The sequence below is a fragment of the Juglans microcarpa x Juglans regia genome, chromosome 3S (genome assembly GCF_004785595.1).
Source record: "Juglans microcarpa x Juglans regia isolate MS1-56 chromosome 3S, Jm3101_v1.0, whole genome shotgun sequence".
Lineage (NCBI taxonomy): Eukaryota > Viridiplantae > Streptophyta > Magnoliopsida > Fagales > Juglandaceae > Juglans > Juglans microcarpa x Juglans regia.
The window spans coordinates 6459978-6479312 of record NC_054599.1 but is presented as its reverse complement, the minus strand read 5'-3'; positions in this window follow the sequence as shown (position 1 = coordinate 6479312).

Here is a 19335-nt window from a genome sequence, read left to right as displayed (position 1 = left end):
AATAACCTATCTCAAAAACCCAGATTATAAGGAGGAATGCCATAAAAGTTGTGATTTACTTTTGATAAGTTCAAAATTTCAATCAAGAACAAGAGGAGTATACTCAACTCATAATGAAAATTCAATATTGTCTAAAAAGCTTGTGTTGGACGGCTACAAGGTATTTAAATATCTAAACCCCAATTAACCCTAAGCCAAAACAAGACCCCTTTTACCCAAAATGCCCCTGGATGAATAGTATCACGGCTACCGTAACTCTTGAAACTCTAGTTCAACAAAATAAAACATATGTGGGCCAAGCATCCTCAAGCCCGATTATTCTAGACTAATTCCTATAACTAATAAAAAAAATCCTTTAAATGATTTAAACAAATTGAAAGCCTTCAATAACAATAAACCCAAACAATAACTCTAAGTGATGTCTTCCACAACTTGTGTCAAGTGGATCAAAACTGGTTCTCCTTCTTTTAAGCCCATCTTGAGTGTTGGGCTCTTGCTAGCTTCATTCTAAGTGGATTGCACCAATTCTTGCATTACTTCCTTGACCTTCTTGGCTCATGATCTTGTAATTGGCCCATTTGGAACTTGTAAATAATTTTTAAGACTAGACCCACCTTGTTCCCATCACCTTGCATTGCCTCCTTGATCTTCTTGGCTCTTAACCTTGTAATTGACCCATCTGATACTTGCAAATGATCTTTAAGACTAAGTCCATCTTGGTGCCCATCATTCCTCTTCTCCTCAAAAGGATTTGACCTCGAATCTCCACCTGCATCCAAGGAAAAAAGGTTAATAACATTGAAAATAGCAGAAACATGATACTTACCTAAAAGATCCACTTGATATGCATTATCAATAAGTTGTTTAAGAATTTGGAAAAGTCTATTCAAGGTACTCCTGTTATCAACAGGTAAAGGCATTAAATCTGAAGGAGTAAATGGATAAAGTCTATAAAGCATTTCAAAAGGTGAAAATTTAATCGTAGCATAAACACTCCAATTATATGTAAACTCAATGAATGGCAAATAATATTCCCACAAATATCCATGAAACACATCTAAAGTCTTCCTTACACCAAAATGATCACTCCAATTATATGCAAACTCAATGAAAAGCAAATGATACTCCCGCAAACGTTCATGCAACAAGTCAATGAATGTCAAATGATATTTCCATAAACATTCATGCAACACGTCTAAAATCTTCTTTACTCCAAAATGACCACTCCAATTATATGCAAACTCAATGAAAGACAAATGATATTCCCGCAAATGTTTATGCAACAAGTCAATGAATGACAAATGATACTCCCACAAACGTTCATGTAACACGTCTAAAATCTTCTTTACACCAAAATGACATATCAAACCAAATCCGTGCACAAGCAACTCACGCATATGACTAGTAGGCTCACAAAGTCTATTCTATTTAAACAAATATCAATCTAGTCTATAGAACTGATCAAACGATGCTTTCTCATGTACTCTATACATACAAGCCAAGCTATCATCATTATCATACAATTTCTTATCATATTCAAGCTTTAATAACTTTGCATCTAAAATGATGACAATGACATACCTTCTTGCTAAAGCATCAACCACAAAATTTTTCTTACCTTGTGTGTACTTGATTACATGAGAAAATGTCTCAATGAATTGCATCCACTTGACATGCATTCTATTCAACTTACCTTGTCCCTTCAAGTGCGTCAAGAACTCATGTTCTTCAAAAAAAAGGTTGGGTAGGGATTGTCGCATCTAGTACAAAATTAATGCAATACTCTATCTCTCTAATAGGTGGCAATCCACTAAACACACATATAGGAATCATGACCTCATATCTCTGCAACAAAGAAACAACAACACTAGGCAAAGAGTCGTTAAATTTGTTAGTATAAAAGCTTGCCTTAGTATAAAAACTCACTTTTGTCTTTCTATTTCTCTCTGCAATCTTTCTTTCATTTCCTCTCGTGGTTGCACTCTTTTTTCCTGACTCTCAATCACTTCTCTATTTTCTTTTTCACTCTCTCTTTCTCTTGATGTTTCGGCCTCATTCTCTTTTTTTTTCTCACTCTCAGCCTCACAATTGTTTTTCAACTCATTCTCTCTTTTTCTTGAAGTTTCAGCCTCACACTCATCTTTTTTCTCTTTAATTTTTTCTCTATCTCTCCCTTTTGGTCTCACTATTTCTTTTTTCCTCAATCTCATCCTCACTTTTACTCTTTTTTTTTTTTTTTTTATCAATCTCACTTTTCAGCTCTAATTGGTCCTTATGGACCTGTGTTGGAGTTAAGGAGCAAGTTTGATTGTTTTCCCATCATTTTCAAAACTGTAAATGTTCATTAACCAATCATGGACCACTTTTCTATCATACTGCCACGGCTTTCCCAACAAAATATGGCCAGCATGTATAGGCACTACATCACAAAGCACCACATCCTAGTATTTTCCAATTAAAAAAAAAAAAACTAGCGCTTGCTTATTTACCTTAATCTCCCCACAATCATTCAACCACTGCAACCTGTATGGTTTAGGGTGTTTTAAGGTAGGTAAACTCAATTTCTCAACTAAAGTAGTGCTAGCCAAATTCATACAACTCCTCCCATCAATGATCATACTACATACCTTGTTGTTGATGTGGCATCTAGTTTGAAAAATGTTCTCTCTCCACTATTCTGTATCATTCATCATAATTTGTGCATTGAGAGCACGCCTGGCAGCAATAGACTCACCATATTCTTCATTCTTACACTTATATTCAATACTAGGCTCATGTCTCCTCCTATCTCTCCTACATTGCAGATTTCTAATCACTGTTTCTTGATGATTCATCATATCGCTCACTTCACCTAACACAAAGTTCAACCGCTCAAATTGTTGTTGCGTGGCTTGTAGTACAAAGGATGAGTTATCTACCATCCCCTTTGGTTATGAGCCACTTTTATGAGACATCGTAATGTGCTGCACAAAAGGAATGTTAGTGAAAAATCTCACACACTTCCTTACGTGTTTACACTCGAATAATAACATTTCACTCGTGTTTCACTCTTAATTAGTTTTTTTTCCCGATAATAATCTCACACTCTATTACCTTTTACCTCAAGAGTTTTCCCACACTAGTTCTTTAAGAACTAATTGAACTCAATCAATACAATGCAACCTTGTTTTATCTAAACTAGTAATTAGGTCCAAGAAATAAGAACAAGAGAAATACGAAAGGAATATAATGACACGAGAATCAAGGAAATTATACGAATGAAACAAGATACAAACTATAATGAAGTATACAGCTCCTTTGATGATAAGGCTCAAGAAAAAAAAAATCAAATTTCTATTTTTTTTCCTTTTCCTTTCACCAACTGATTTGATCACAATTGAAAGAATAAACAATTGAAAAAATCTTAACAATAACTCAAAACCCTAGAATAAGTGATATACGAAAGCCTCTCTCCCTTTTTTTTTTTTTGTGCAACCCTAATCAAATAACAGAGTAACCCTAATCAAAGAATAAGGAAACCCTTGAAAACAATGAGAAATTTGGCAGCCCTAAGATGAAGGAAATTTCTGCATTTTTTTTTATAAGTAATGCAAGAATTAAAAAAATAGAATCAGATCTGATTAGAAACCTTACTCTGAATACCAAATGATATGAACCCGTGAGAGTGGAATCCTTTGAACCCACAATCAATTTGAAAACTCACCCAAGAAAGCCAAAAAAATAAGTCAATGGATGGAGAATCTAGACCCATTGAGAACTCATTTCAAGAACCTAGATTATATTAAAATCTAGACCCGTTGAATAACCTGTATCAAGAACCTAGATTACAAGGAGGAACGCCACAACGGTTGTGATTTATCTTTGATAAGTCTAAAAGTTCAATCAAGAACTAGATGAGTAAACTTAACTCACAATGAAAATTCAATATTGTCTAAAAAGCTTGTGTTGGACAGCTATAAGGTATTTAAATATCTAAACCTCAATTAACTCTAGGCCAAAACAAGGCCCCTTTTACCCAAAATGCCTTTGGATGAAAAGTGTTACGGCTACAGTAACTCTTGAAACCCTAGTTCAACAAAATAAAACATATGTGGGCCCAGCATCCTCAAGTCCGATTATTCTAAACTAATTCCTATAACTAATAAAATAAATACTTTAAATAATTTAAACAAATTGAAAGCCTTCAATAACAATAGGCCCAAATAATAACTCTAAGTGATGTCTTCCACAGCTTGTGTCAAGTGAATCAAAACTGATTCTCCTTCTTTCAAGCTCATCTTGAGTGTTGGGCTCTTGCTAGCTTCATTCCAAGTGAATTACACCAATCTTTGCATTACTTCCTTTATCTTCTTGGCTCTTGATCTTGTAATTGACCCCTCTAGAACTTGCAAATGATTTTTAAGACTAGACCCACCTTGTTCCCATCACCATCAGCTTGCATTGCCTCTTTGATCTTCTTGGCTCTTGACCTTGTAATTGACCCATCTAGAACATGCAAATGATCTTTAAGACTAGGTCCATCTTGGTGAACATCATTCCCTCTCTCCTTAAAATGATTCGATCTCGAATCTCCACCTGCATCAAAGGAAAAAAGGTTAGTAACATTGAAAATAGCATAAACATGATACTTACCTGGAAGATCCACTTTATATGCATTATCATTAATTTGTTCAAGAATTTGGAAAAGTCCATTCAAGCTACTTCTGTCATCAACAGGTAAATGCATTAAATCTAAAGGAGTAAATAGATTAAGTCTATAAACAATTTCAAAAAGTGAAAATGTAGTAGTAGCATGAACACTTCAATTATATGTAAACTCAATCAATGGCAAACAATACTCCCATAAATGTCATGAAACACATCTAAAGTTTTCCTTACACCAAAATGACCACTCCAATTATATGCAAACTCAATGAAAGACAAATGATACTCCCGCAAATGTTCATGCACCAAGTCAATGAAGGGCAGATGATACTCTCATAAACGTTCATGCAACACTTCTAAAATCTTCTTTACTCCAAAATGACCACTCCAATTATATGCAAACTCAATGAAAGACAAATGATACTTTTGCAAACGTTCAGTATTCTTAATGGGGCGTGGCTCTACAACAACATCATTAATGTGGCATGTAGCTCGGGTAGTGGTATTATTAATGCGGCATGGTTCCCCAATTCACCTCACCCCGCTGGTGTACTTGGTGGTCCGTCGATGCCTTCTGTGTCAGAGGATCGAGGGTCCCTCGTACTTCCCGCCCATTACACGAACAAACACTCAAGGGTTGGACACTGTTCGAGGGGTCTCCAGGTCAGCGAGTCCCATCCCTCTACAGCACATTCCCTCATACATGTAGCTTTCAAGAGAGTCTATCCATGGATGAGACCGAAGAGTTTGCTTATTCTGAGCTGGGCCTTCACTTTTTGTCCTCTTAGTTGCCCTTCTCAAGCCTACTGAGACAGGGGGAAACCTCTTACATTGGGCATAAACGAAACTTAAAGAGTGGAAAAGTAAAAAAGAACCTAAAAAAACTTATGATCATAATTGAATTGGAAAATGAACAGAGAGAAAGTGAGGAGCCAAGCTCCTCCCTCCTCTTAGTGAAAAATAAGGAAAATATTGTTGTGTTTGGATTCAATTAGACAGAATTTCTCTCTTTGGAGAGAAGACAACATAGGCATCCTAACAAACCGCTAGCCTTTAAAGAATGTAGCTTTAAATTTGACCAAATTAAAGGATTAATCTAATAAAGTAAAGATTTTTAAAATGTTTGGATTTTCTTTGTAAAAGAGGATGTGCAAGTATCCAATGACTAACATTATAAATATATTTTATTCATCTCAACTATAATTATTGAGATGAATAAGATATACATATACAACATAAAATGTAAAGTCTTAGTATTTAATAGTATAAGTGTAAAATATTTTATTTAATAGTTTGAAGTATAATTAACCTTAAGAGTAGCATCCTCTTTGTAGAATATTGCGCCAACTTATTATTTGTCTATATTTATTTATTTTAATCCTTAGTTACAACACAAACACATTGGCACTTACACTATTTATTACCACTTTATTGTCCATTTCTTACACTCATCGGCAACTTCCACTCTTTATTACCATCTCATTTTTTTTTTCTTTTTTTGAAAGGTTATTACCATCTCATTAGAGCCCTAGTAGTAGACTCAACAAAATTATATTTTGGCCAAAATTTAACTAGGTTGCATAAAAACTCACTATAATAAACTAAACAAATCTACAATATTTTTAACTTTGAGTATTTTCACTGGTCAAATCTGGCCAGCCCAAGTTGCTAGCTAAATACTATTTTGGCATAAAAAATTCTGAATCCTCAACTGACTATGTTTGCTTTAGCTCTATGAGAAAACATTCGATTTTTTTTATCTTTTTTTTGTCCCTGCGATTTCTGCTAGATTTCAACTACTAGATTTCATATTTCAACTGCTAGATTTGCTTTAGCTCTTTTTTGTGTATCCTTTAACTTTATGTTAAAAAAGAATTGGGTTTCTGAAGGCACTTGAATATTGGTATTAGCCACGTATCATTTATGGTCAAATCCTGATCAAAGGAATCAATTAAAAGAGGGGGTGGGCATGGAAAAGATTAAAGAGATGAATTAATTCTCTGGTCAATTGATAACGTTTAAACATTTGGAGAGTTTGTGATAGATTTAAAATAAATGAAAATGTTAAAATCAATATTTTAATAGAATATTGATGATTTGGAGAGTTTGTTATTTGGTGTTGTTAAAAAGTAGCTAGTTAAATTTATAAAAGTGAATTTCCTAGTCAAAATTTGGCCAAACTTTAGCTAGGCTACTACTAGTGCTCAAAGCCTAGGTAGCCTGACCATTACCAAGCCTAAATGTTTACTAGAATTTGAGATTTTGGCTATAGCCAAAATTTTTGGAGAGATTAATCCAGATTGGACTAGTCATAAAGTCAAACTAGTAATATAATATTATATATTTTAATAATATTTTAAAAAAATTAATATTTTGTAAATACACTTGTATTTAATATTTAATATTTAATATTTTGTATTAATATATTTTTTTTGAAATAAAACTTACATTCATAAATCAAAGAATACAAGATGATTTATCAAGAATAACAAAAGGGGTAACCTCAGGAGGTTCCTCTTCTAACCACACTTGTTCAGAATTTAAATTTAGTCCTAACTTTGCAGCAGCATCCACTGCTCTATTTCGATTTATGTTCACATGCATAACAGACCAGTGCTGAAGATCCATCAAAGCGCCTTTTATATCCTCAATGATTTAACCATGCCAAGAACAATCAAAAGAAGTCCTGTTGACAGCATCTACAACCAATTTTGCGTCACCCTCAAATTGGACACCCCTCAAACCGAGTTCATGGCACAAAATTACAGCTCTAAGCAAAGCCCAACATTCTGCTATAGCAGCAGATTGGATACCACTTCTGGAGGCAGCAAGAACTACATGTACTTCACCACAATGATCCCTCACAACAATCCCAATACCCATTCTCTCAGTCTCTCTGACATAAGCAGCATCAACATTAACTTTGAGGCAACCAATTGCTGGTAGGATCCAACCTTGTACAGTATCTATCACTGCTGGCACTTCCAATAAAGCTTCACTTGGGACCTGTGAACCTAGAATGGCAGGCAGTTCAACATCCTAGATTGCCAACTGAAATAAAAGAGAAGGGCTTCTAAACATGTTACTAAATACAACCTCATTCCTCCTTTTCCAAATGCCATGAAAAACAGCAGCCACTTTATTCATAATACCATCATCCAGTTTTAAAACCAGATCACCCCATAAGGATTTAAAATCAGCATAACTTTGTTTCCACTTCTGTAGAGGACTAAACAACTCCCCCCAAACATCCATAGACGCAGGACATTGCCACATAACATGTAGCACAAATTCCTCAGCCAATTGACAAATCGGGCACAATGAACTCTCCACTATCCTTTTTTTGAACAGAGTGTCTTTTGTAGGTAGAATATTGTTTAGAGCCTTCCACAGTAATTGTTTGACCTTCCCTGTGCAGTCCAACTTCCACACCTTCTTCCACATCTTAGAATCATGCGAAGATGTAGAAGCCTAACCTATTCCCTGATTCTTCATCTCAAAATCAGTAAAATAGGCAGATTTTACTGAGAACAAACCCTTTGCTGTTAAACCCCATATAACCTTGTCCTCCATACCTCAAAAAGTAATGGGTATTCTACAAATATAGTCTGCTTCCTCCCTTCTAAAGATTGAATATACCACATCTCTTTTCCAGGTCGTAGAGTCTTCATCTATAAGTTCATCCACAGTAGCTTCAGCATTCAAATGATAGATTGGTGTTTGAATTTGGAAAGTTGATGGGGTGGGGATCCATTTATCTTTCCAAACCTTAATTTGCTTCCCATTGCCAACTCGCCAAACATACCCCCTTTTAACCAAATCCCAAACTAAGTATAAACTCCTCCATATGTGTGAAGGATAATATCCCACCTTTGCCTTCAGTACATGACAAGATGGAAAGTATTTTTATTTAAAAACCTGAGCAACCAAGGAGGAAGGATCCTGGATGAACCTCCATACTTGTTTTGCCAGTAGCGCCCTATTGAAACAATTGAGATCTCGAAAGCCCAAACCTCCCATACTCTTAACAACTCCAAGTTTTGACCAGCCTCTCCAATGTATCCCTTTGTTGTCCTAGCTATGATTCCACCAAAACTTTGCAAACAATTGTTCAATTTCCTTGAGCAAAGCTTTTGGAAGTCTGAATACACTCATTGTGTATGCCGGTATTGCTTGAAGAACGCTCTTTATCAAGATTTCCTTTCCTGCAGTGGATAGAAGTTTTGACTTCCAACTCGTGACCCTCTTCCAAACCTTGTCTTTTAGCCCTTTAAAAGTATCATATTTTGATTTGCCCACAATAGTAGGTAAACCTAAATATTTATTGTAGTTATCACAAATAACTCCTTCAGCATGTTGGAGAATACATTCTTTCACAGAAACCCTTGTATTAGAGCTGAAAAGAATTGAAGTTTTTTTTTCTGTTTAGCACCTGCCCAGAAGCCACTTCATACATATGTAAAATTTGAAGTAAATTGAACCATTCTACTTCCATAGACTTGCAAAAAATAACACAGTTGTCAACAAAAAGAAGATGGTTGATCCTTATGCCTCCGTTAGCTGCAGCTACCCCTTTAATCATTCCCTTCATTTTAGCTTGCTGGAGCAAATTACTGAGGCCCTCTGCACATAGTAAGAACAAGTACAGGGACAAAGGGTCACCTTGTCTTAGCTCCCTTGAGGGTACAAATACATCTCCTGGTTCTCCATTAATCACAACAGAATAGGTGACTAACTTAACACAAATCATAAGCAATTTGATCCAATGAGCACCAAACCCCAAACGAGTGAGCATTGCTTCCAAGAAATCCCATTCCACCCTATTATAAGCTTTAGACATATCTAGCTTAATGGCCATGCACCCTTGCCGGCCTTTCTTCCTAGCATGCATTGAGTGAAGAAGCTCATAAGCTATCATTACATTGTCTGTGATCAAACGCCCAGGAATAAAGGCACTTTGGTTCCAAGAGACAATCTTTGTCAAAACTGATTTTAATCTATTGGCTAAAACCTTAGAAATTAGCTTATACTATACATTGCATAAACTAATTGGGCGGAATTCATTAACTGATTTAAGAGAGTTTACCTTTGGAACCATAGCAATAAGAGTATGATTTAACCCTAATGGCATGCTGCCATTATTTAAAAAATTCAAAACCTCTCTAGTCACCTCAACCCCAACCACATCCCAATGGTCCTAGAAAAAACCTACACTATATCCATCAGCCCCTGGTGACTTAAAATGGGACATTTGCCTTAAAGCAGCAACAACTTCTTCTTCAACAAAAACTCTGTCCAGTTGTTCCCGCAGAGCCAGAGTCACCCCTTCTTCCACCCCTTCTAAGCATGTTTGAATGGAGTCTAAGGAAAGCTGAGAGGATCGAAATATATGGCTAAAATGGTTACAAAAACCAGCTGAAATATCCTCTTTCGTCTCCAATAGCTAACCTGACCCATCCTCCACCATCTTGATCATACTTTTCTTCCTTCATTGATTAACGCAAGCATGGTAGAATTTAGTATTTCTATCACCATTAGCCAACCAATGAGCCTTCGCACGTTGTTTCCATCTCAGATCTTCTATATCCAGTAACTCTCCTAACTCCTTTTGTAATCCCTTAATGGCCTGCATATTTTCTGCACTTTCATCCAATTCCAGCTGCCTAATTCCTTCAAATTTTTGTTTAATCGCAGCTTCTATATTCTTGTTGATATTCCTGCTCCAAGCCTTTAAATCTCTGCTGCATGCTTCTAATTTCTGCTGTACCAACCCACAACTTGAATGCAAACCACACATGTTCTGCCAAGCGGCTTTAATGACCTCTTTACATCCTGCCTCTTTAGACCAATTAGCTTCGTATTTAAAGGAAGGTCGAAATCTCATTGGTGAAGCACTGTTGTAGGAAAATTATAAAACAATTGGGCGATGATCAGAATATAAAGCACTCAACGTTTCAACTTTAAAACTATAAAACTCCTCCCTACACAAGTTATTAGCCAACACTTGATCTAACCTCTCCTTTGTGAAAAAGGAATCATCATGCCTATTGCTCCAAGTGAACTTGCATCCACTCCACCCCAAGTCGTATAAGCCCCCGTCCTGAAGAACCTCTCTAAACATATTAATCTGAGAGTCTGAACGAACTCTACCTCCTATTTTCTCATCGTGAGCCAAAATCTCATTAAAATCACCTATGATGCACCACCCCATATTTCGTGGATTGAAAGATTTTAGTAACTGCCAAACTTCCCTTTGCTTACTAAACTCCGGGTGCCCATAAAAACAAGTTAACAACCAACAAGGTTTGTTATCAGTTGGTCGTACAATGAAATTAATATGCCTCTGAGAGAAGTTAACCAATTCCAAATGTATATCATGTTTCCACATAACCATTAATCCACCACTCCTTCCGACCGCATCCACCACAATACAATTTTCATAATTCACTCTCCTCGATACCCTTATAGCCTTAACAGAATTCAACTTGGTTTCCATGAGGAAAACCACAGTGGGAGCTTTTGCCTTTAGTTGGAAACTAAGGTTTTGAACTGTTTGGGGGTTCCCAAGCTCCCGACAGTTCCAACTGAATATTTTCATGGTGCTCGATGAGGCTGGAGCCCAGCCTGCGCTGTATCAGAATTAAACTCATCATCAACAGATAAAGAAGCAATCTTACCTCTCTTAGACCCATTTTCCCCAGTACCCGCATCTGTAGCCATTCCAGCAGGCCGTTTTTCTCCATAGTGAAATTCCTGGTCAGAAACCACAATAGGTTGACCCCTAGCCCTCGGTTTCCACCGTGAGCCACTCTTAATACGCTTCGAAGATCGATCTGTGTAGGAGTTGGCAGGTGCCGAAATCAGAGTATGCCTATGTGTAGTTTTATGTGAACGAAGGCTGCCCTTATACCCACTAATGTCATTGGGCTCTTTAGGGGCCAAGGCCTCATGAACCACCGTTCATGTACAGCCCCATATTACTCGAGCCCACCATAGGAACTTCCTCAGACGACTTTTCCCACTCATCAGGAATTGAGTCAACATGAATATGCCGTTTTGAAGGAACTTCCCCCGTAATTGCCGCACCCCTTATCTTCTTCAGCAGGGTCCGTTGAGAACAAGTAACCGCTTCCCCCACATTCGGGCCAGCTTTGAAATCCATGTTAGCCTGTCCCCCATACACTTCGATTAGTCCATTATCCAACATCGTAGGATTCCCTGCAGAATTACCGAGATTGCCCTGATCGGAATCCTTCCACCGCCACCCACAATCAGTCCTATCCTGTGAACCTTCAGCCTCACTTACTCGATTCGCATTCTTCAATCCCTTCAGTCCTCTGATCTTCCCCTCAAAGCTTGCATCAGTGTTTGAGAAAAATAACCTACGCTTATAATTATTATATGCCCAAAGCCAAGGGCCAAAATGTGGTACATGTGGGTAAGTAGAATCAGCAGCCGCGGTGCACCCATCAACAATATGAACAATCCGCCCACAACTAAAGCATAACCGTGGAAGTTTCTCATATTTGAAATTCAACCAAACCTTCTTCTCCTGGATCATGATAATTCAACCTCGTGCAATAGGTTTCAGCAGATTAACTTCAACCAACACTCTAAAAAACTTTCTATATCCGATACCATCCTCATCGACATCAACGTCAAGAACTGTCCCCATAGATTGCCCGATACGGTCACCCCAATCCTTAGTCATATGGCCCAATGGGAGATTAAAAATCTGCACCCAAAAGGATTCCACGTTAAACGTTATATTCCCAGGTTGAAGATCACCCTCATAAGGCTTCATGATAAAAAGAAAATTATCAAAAAGCCACGGCTTTCCTTCGAGCACACGCTGCCTGTCTGCATGGGTTGCAAAAGTAATTATGAAGGCGTTCTTGCCAACTTCATGAAAACTGGCCCATTTGCTGATCCTCCAAATTTTCCCCATTGTATTTGTAACAATTTCCTTCCCTACAATCCGATCCACACATCCTCCCTATCAAACTCCTTGCACCCTTCCGTTGAATTTCCTTATCACTATCAGAATAGCAGTCAACTATTATTCCCTCTTCTTCTGTTAGTCACAGATTGCCACTCAAGTCCTCTATTTCATCCATGGAAACCCTCGCCGAGCTGTCCTCCGAAATCTCACCTCACTTTAGTAGACTTTTTTCACCACCCCTGGAGAAATCGCCAGAGAGGAGACTATAATTCCCTTGCTTGCATGGATGAAAAAAATTCATACCCTTTCTAATATTTTGTATTAATATTAAAACTTAATATTAAAAGATAGAGGTAATTAGATGGAAAAATCATAAAATATTAATTTGATCCTTCTACAATGACTCTCCAAATATAACTGGGAGCCCTAAATTACTAGAGGTCAAAGTTCCACAAATATCCCTTTGGCTAGTCCAATACAGGAGTTTTAACTAAAAAATAAACTAAAATTTGGACTTGGACTTGGCACATTGCCAATGCTCTAAGTTGTTTCTTGTACTTCCTGTCAATTACTACATTTTATTCTTAAGTTCGACCTTACCTTAAAACTGTTTGGTCTTCAAGTTACCAAAATATTGGGTTTTCAAGTTATTAAAGATGATAAAAACAATGGGATAATCATCCTAATATTAATTTATTTTCTTAAACACGGTTTGAAATTTGAATTCCAAGCTATTCAATTTCCATGCATAACTGGAAGTCTGCCACACTTCCACGTGTTTCTCTACAAATATTGGTTTTCTATTTGAAATGTAGTTTTTGGTGACAAACATGTTGGAAAGGGATAATTGATTATCATCTTTAAATTCAATGATTCTACTCCAAACAACATTGCAACTTCTTATTAAAATCTGTTAAATCTGGTTAAATTGAATTACCTCAAGGAGCGAAATTCCCACAAGGTCGGATATTTGCTCATCTTACAGCCCATGTCACTTTGTTGTTTGCACTTCTACATCGTTTAAAAGGCTACTAGAGTCTTCTAGAAAATTTCATGTTTCAAGATCAAGAGATCTAGATGGTTTCTCTAGAAAAAAAAATGAAGAGAGAGAGAGAGGAGAGTTTTTTGTCTTCTTGTAGGACTCTTTTCCACACCCACACAAATGATATACGTCCTCTTATCTTAAAAGAGTTTACATATGGAAGTTTAGTAACTTCCCTAAATATGTGGAAGTTAAATAACTTCCCTTGAATTGTGATAGTAGTGGGGAGTTAACAAATAACTTCCCCATCTACGTGGACATCACTTGGTCATGGGATTTACCCATTACCAACATCTCCCACTTGTCCATTATGGGTGCTATATCCATTAACAATCTCCTCATGTTCTCTCAATCAATTATTCCTCATACAGAAAATGAAGTGTGCGACCTGACGAGAAGACAAATGGTAGGAGTACTATATTAAGTCACCATCATACTAACAAGTACATCACTCATTATATTTCGTCTATGCCCCAGATTATTTGATCTCACTAGATCAAGTGTCCTTAATCCCTCACAAATTTATAACTCAAAGCAATTCTTGATCTCACATATCTAATATGCTCATGATTATATCGAGTCAAAAAGACACAATTGCCTAAGCTATGAGACATAAAATAATAAGTAAGAATCTAAACAATCTTCCCTAGACACTCATGTCAATTCAATTAGACTTGATTGTTTTCCTAGACATGTTCCGCAAGACCGTATTATCCGTGGCCCTAAGAAAACATGCTAAAGTAGCAACATTAATTTTTCATTTCATGACATAGTTCTAGGTTCAAGGCATATGAATAGATCATTTAATGATCCATTAGGGCTCACATAGTGATGGAGCAGGGACCCATCCAATCACTCCCTCATATGGTCGTCTACAGCACATACAGTATGAAATGTATGTTACGACGAAACTCTTACTTAATTGGTTTTGTCACATTCAAGCGTCGTAGGAATCTTAGTCTAGTCGCCACAAAGACGCTCTAACTTGAGTTTCTTAGCACAATCACTCATCTAGCGCCTGTCTAAGATCTCATATTCTGCTTTAATCAGGCTTTATGAATTTGTGCAAATACTTCATATACGACTCTTGTAAGTCTCATCTTAGCCAAGCTAAGACGACATTCTTTAAATTTATCTTAAATTTACTAGCTCGCTTTCCAAGCACCAAAGTAATCAACTTGTTTCATCTTGCTCACTACTCAAGCGCCAAGGTGATCATCCATGTGAGTGGACTGATATTTGCCTGGTGACTTCTTTATAATGTGTGCTTTTCACTTAGTATCAATTATTTAATAATATGGGATAGATACAATAACCTCACTGCAATAGATACTAACAGTGTTAAATATACAATAAAGTCTAAGGTATCCATAATACAACATCTATCAAATCCGATGAAGTCCCAAACTCCAAACATGAATTTGGAAAACATTTCTACTAGTAGCCTTAGTGAGAGGATCAGCTACCATTTTGCTAGTAAAGATATGTTGTAGGATCACCTCACCTCGCGCAACAACATCTCAAATGTAATGAAAATGAATATCTATGTGTTTGGTTTTGTCATGGTATTTGGGATCCTTGGCATATGCCAAAACTGCCATACTATCATTATATATCTTAATGACTTCATCTGCAAGAGCCGTAACCTCTAGGCGCTGGAAAAATCTCCTCAATCAAACAACCTCTTGTACAGCTATTGAATAAGCAACGTACTCTGACTCCATCGTGGACAAAGCAATGCATGATTGTTTCTTTCTACACCAAGAAATAGCTCACCCACTAAACATAAATGCGTAACCCATCGTGAATTTTTGCTCATCTTTGTCACTAGCCCAACCAGCATCGTTATAACCCTTTAGTCTCATGTCTCCACCCTGGTAGCAAAGAACAAGATCTGCTATCCCACAAAGATATCGAAAAATACTCTTAACTGCTTGCCAATGAACAGGTCTTGGGTTACTCTGATAATGACTAACCAATCTAATTGCAAAGCAAATGTCAGGTCGTGTACACAACATAGCATACATCAGACTTCCAATTGCACTTGCATAAGGAACTCTGATCATTTCTTTCTTTTCCTCATCATTCTTAGGACAATGTTCTAGGCTCAAAGTATAACTCTTCTCAATTGGAGTGTTTATGGGTTTAGAGTTGGGCATACGAAATCGTTCTAGAATTTTCTTAATGTATGTCTCTTGAGACAAACCAAGAAACTTCCTTGATCGATCCCTTGAAATTTTAACTCCCAACACATAATTTGCTTCACCCATGTCCTTCATCTCAAAAGTAGAAGGCAGCCACTCTTTTGTGGCGACAATTATCTCCATATCATTTCCAGCTAATAAGATGTCATCCACGTACAAAGACAAAATTAAAAACTTTTCCCCGTACGTTTGACATACACAATGATTTTTTTCTAGCATTTCAAAACCAATTGAAGTAATGGCCTCATGAAATTTGAAGTACCATTATCTAGACGATTGTTTAAGGCCATAAATGGAACGTTTCAACTAGCATACTTTGCGCTCTTGTCCCTCAACCTCAAAACCAACAGGTTGATCCATATGGATCTCCTCATCTAGTTCTCCATTAAGAAATACAGTTTTCACATCCATTTGAAAAAGTTCCTAATCTAGACTTGCAACTATAGTTAGAATAAGGCGAATGGAAACAAATATCACCACATGGGAGAATGTTTCTTCATAATCTATACCCTCTCTTTGAGTATAGCCCTTCGCCACGAGTCGAGCCTTATACTTGTCAATTGATCCATCTGCCTGACACTTGATTTTTAAAACCCATTTGTTTCCAATAGATTTGCGCCCAGGTGGAAGATCAACTAACTCCCAAACTTAGTTATTTGCCATAGAACTCATCTCATCTCTCATAGCAGCTAGCCATTTATTTGAAGCAGATGAACTTAGTGCTTCCTCATAAGAAGAAGGTTCATTAAAGTCACACAGAGCACATATGAAATATTCCCCTTCAATCTCAAAACGACGACGAGGAATAGTTCTATGTTCACTTTTATGTAACTGAGACTCTTGTGAGTTGCATTCTAGTGGTATACTCTGACTTGGAGGCAAGTCACTCCCACTATCTTTTGTGATTCTAGGATGTGATAATTCTCCACACTCGCTTAAAGATTGTGTAACTCCCTCAAGTTCTTGCAACTCAAAAAGTTTAAGATCATTCTTTGCTTCACCAATATTGGAAAAAACATTCTTGATAAATGTGACATCATGTGACTTTATTTCTGTCATCCCTATGTTAGGATGTTCACCAAACATCACATAGCCCTTTGAGGTCTCTGAATATCTTATGAAGATATGCTTATTTACTCTAGGGCCAAGTTTTCCATATTTATGGGAAGTGGTGTGAACATAATCCGCATAACCCCAAGGATGCAAATGTTCCAAATTTGATTTTGTACCACTCCATAATTCATATGGGGTTTAAGAAACGAACTTAGAAGGCATACGGTTCAAAATGTAGGCAGTAGCTAGAAGAGCATCCCCCAAAAAGACATTGGCAGGTTAGCTTGTGCCATCATTGATCGAACCAATTCTAATAAGATACAATTTCTCATTTCCGCAATACCATTTTGTTGTGGTATGCCAGGAATCGTTAATTACCTACGTATCCCTTTTTCCTCACATAGTCCCTGAAACTCTTTAGACAAGTACTCTCGACTACGATCAGTTCGTAAAAATTTAAAATTTCTTTCTTTCTGATTCTCAACCATAACTACAAAGCGCTTAAAACAATCTAATGTTTTAAAGCGATGAAAGATCAGATAGACATGACTAAAACGTGAGTAATCGTCTATAAAGATGAGAAAATAAGAGGAGCCATAGCGTGCCTTCACATTCATAGGTCCACAAATATCAGAATGGACTAGTTCTAAAGAATAAGATGCTCTAGGAGCCTTTCCAAAAGGCTTCTTACAAGCTTTACCAGCTAAATAAGGCTCACACACAGGTAGGCTGACATTAGCGAGAGACCCAAATAGACATTCTCTAGCTAATCTAGTCATTCTATCTTTTCCTATGTGGCCTAGTCTAGCATGTCATTTCAATGAATTAGAAACAACATCATCATCATTTGAAGCCACAAAAGAAAATGAAGAATTATTTAAATCCAATATAAAGAAACCATTCGAAAGAAATCCATGTCCATACAAAGCCCTATCCAAATAAAAATCCAACTGAAGGCCATCAAAATGAAAAGTAAAACCAAGTTCCAACATAGAAATAACTGAAAATAGATTACATTTAACACCAGGTGCATGTAGCACATCATGAAGAAGTAATAAGCGCCCCAGACGAATCTTGGGTTGGTAGGTACCAACTCCAAGCATTTCCTCTCGAGTTCTGTTACCCAATATAATGTACTGTCTGCCAACTGGTATTCTTCTATAATCTATGAACCCAACTCGATCTCGAGCTACATGTTTGGTTGCTCTTGTGTCTACAATCCATTCAGGGATTGAATGAGCAACAAAAATATGTGAACAAACGTAAGTAATAAGAGAGTTGTGTTTAGGGGATACCTTTTTTGCCTCAGTGCACTCACAAACAAAGTGTCCCATTTTTCCACAGTTATAGTACTTCATTTTGGACCTGTCATTGCCAGCCTGCTTGCCTCTGTGGTGCTTTGCTACTTTTCCATCCCTTGGCCCAAGACTATTTGTCGGTCTAGCAGATATCCCATGTTGCTTATGCTTAGGTCTGAATCCCTTGCGCTTCCCAACTTGGGCAACAAGTAGAATATTACGGTGCGCATCTATGCACTTCACCTCTAGCTCTAAATGGTGAGATATATCAGCAAAAGTCTTAATATTCTCATTATGTGTCAAAACAAGCTTCATTTGCCCCAAATTGACTCGGGCAAAGATCGTATCACAGCGGTAACTTGTTGTTCATCAGTGAGATTATTGCCAGCAGCCTTTAGATCACGAATCAAGGCAGACATCGACCTCAAATGCTCAATCATGGTATACTTAGGGTCCATAACATATTGCTCAAACCTCAAAGTGAGAGCACGAAGCCTAGTAGTTGATGTTCCCTCATAGGTGATTTTCAGCTTGTTCCACATATCTTGGGCAGTTGGGCAGTTCTCAAACTCCCCAATAAGTTCATTGTGCATGCTGTTATGCATGGTAAAACGCGCACACCAATCTTTATTTGCCTAAACCTAATAGGCTTGCATATCATGACGATGTTGGGAAGTGTTCCCTTCATCAGATTGTATCATCAGGTGAGACAGATTTTCAAAGACCTCTTGTTCATTAAGCAGATATTGAATTTTTCTATACCACATGTCATAGTTGGTTCCATCCAGTTTCTCTCTTTTAGTAAGGTCAGCAACTACGTTTTTAGTGACCATCACTACATTCATTGAGTGAGATTGACATTAGCACACATTTAATTTTATTCCAAAATCTAACTAGATCATGAAATTCCTTCCTATATAGTGAGATCGAAAAATTTCGCAAAAAGTTAATAATCATCTCCTATTATATAAGTCCAAATGTCATATCTAATCAATTTTGAATAAAATTTATGGAGATTTTTTTTTTAAATCCTCAAAACTCATGCACATATAGTCCATTCATTAAATATGAAAAAACAACAATTATTGCGCTAAACACATAGAGCATAGGCTCCACCCGAAGCCACATTGGTAATTTGGTGTATCATCTTAA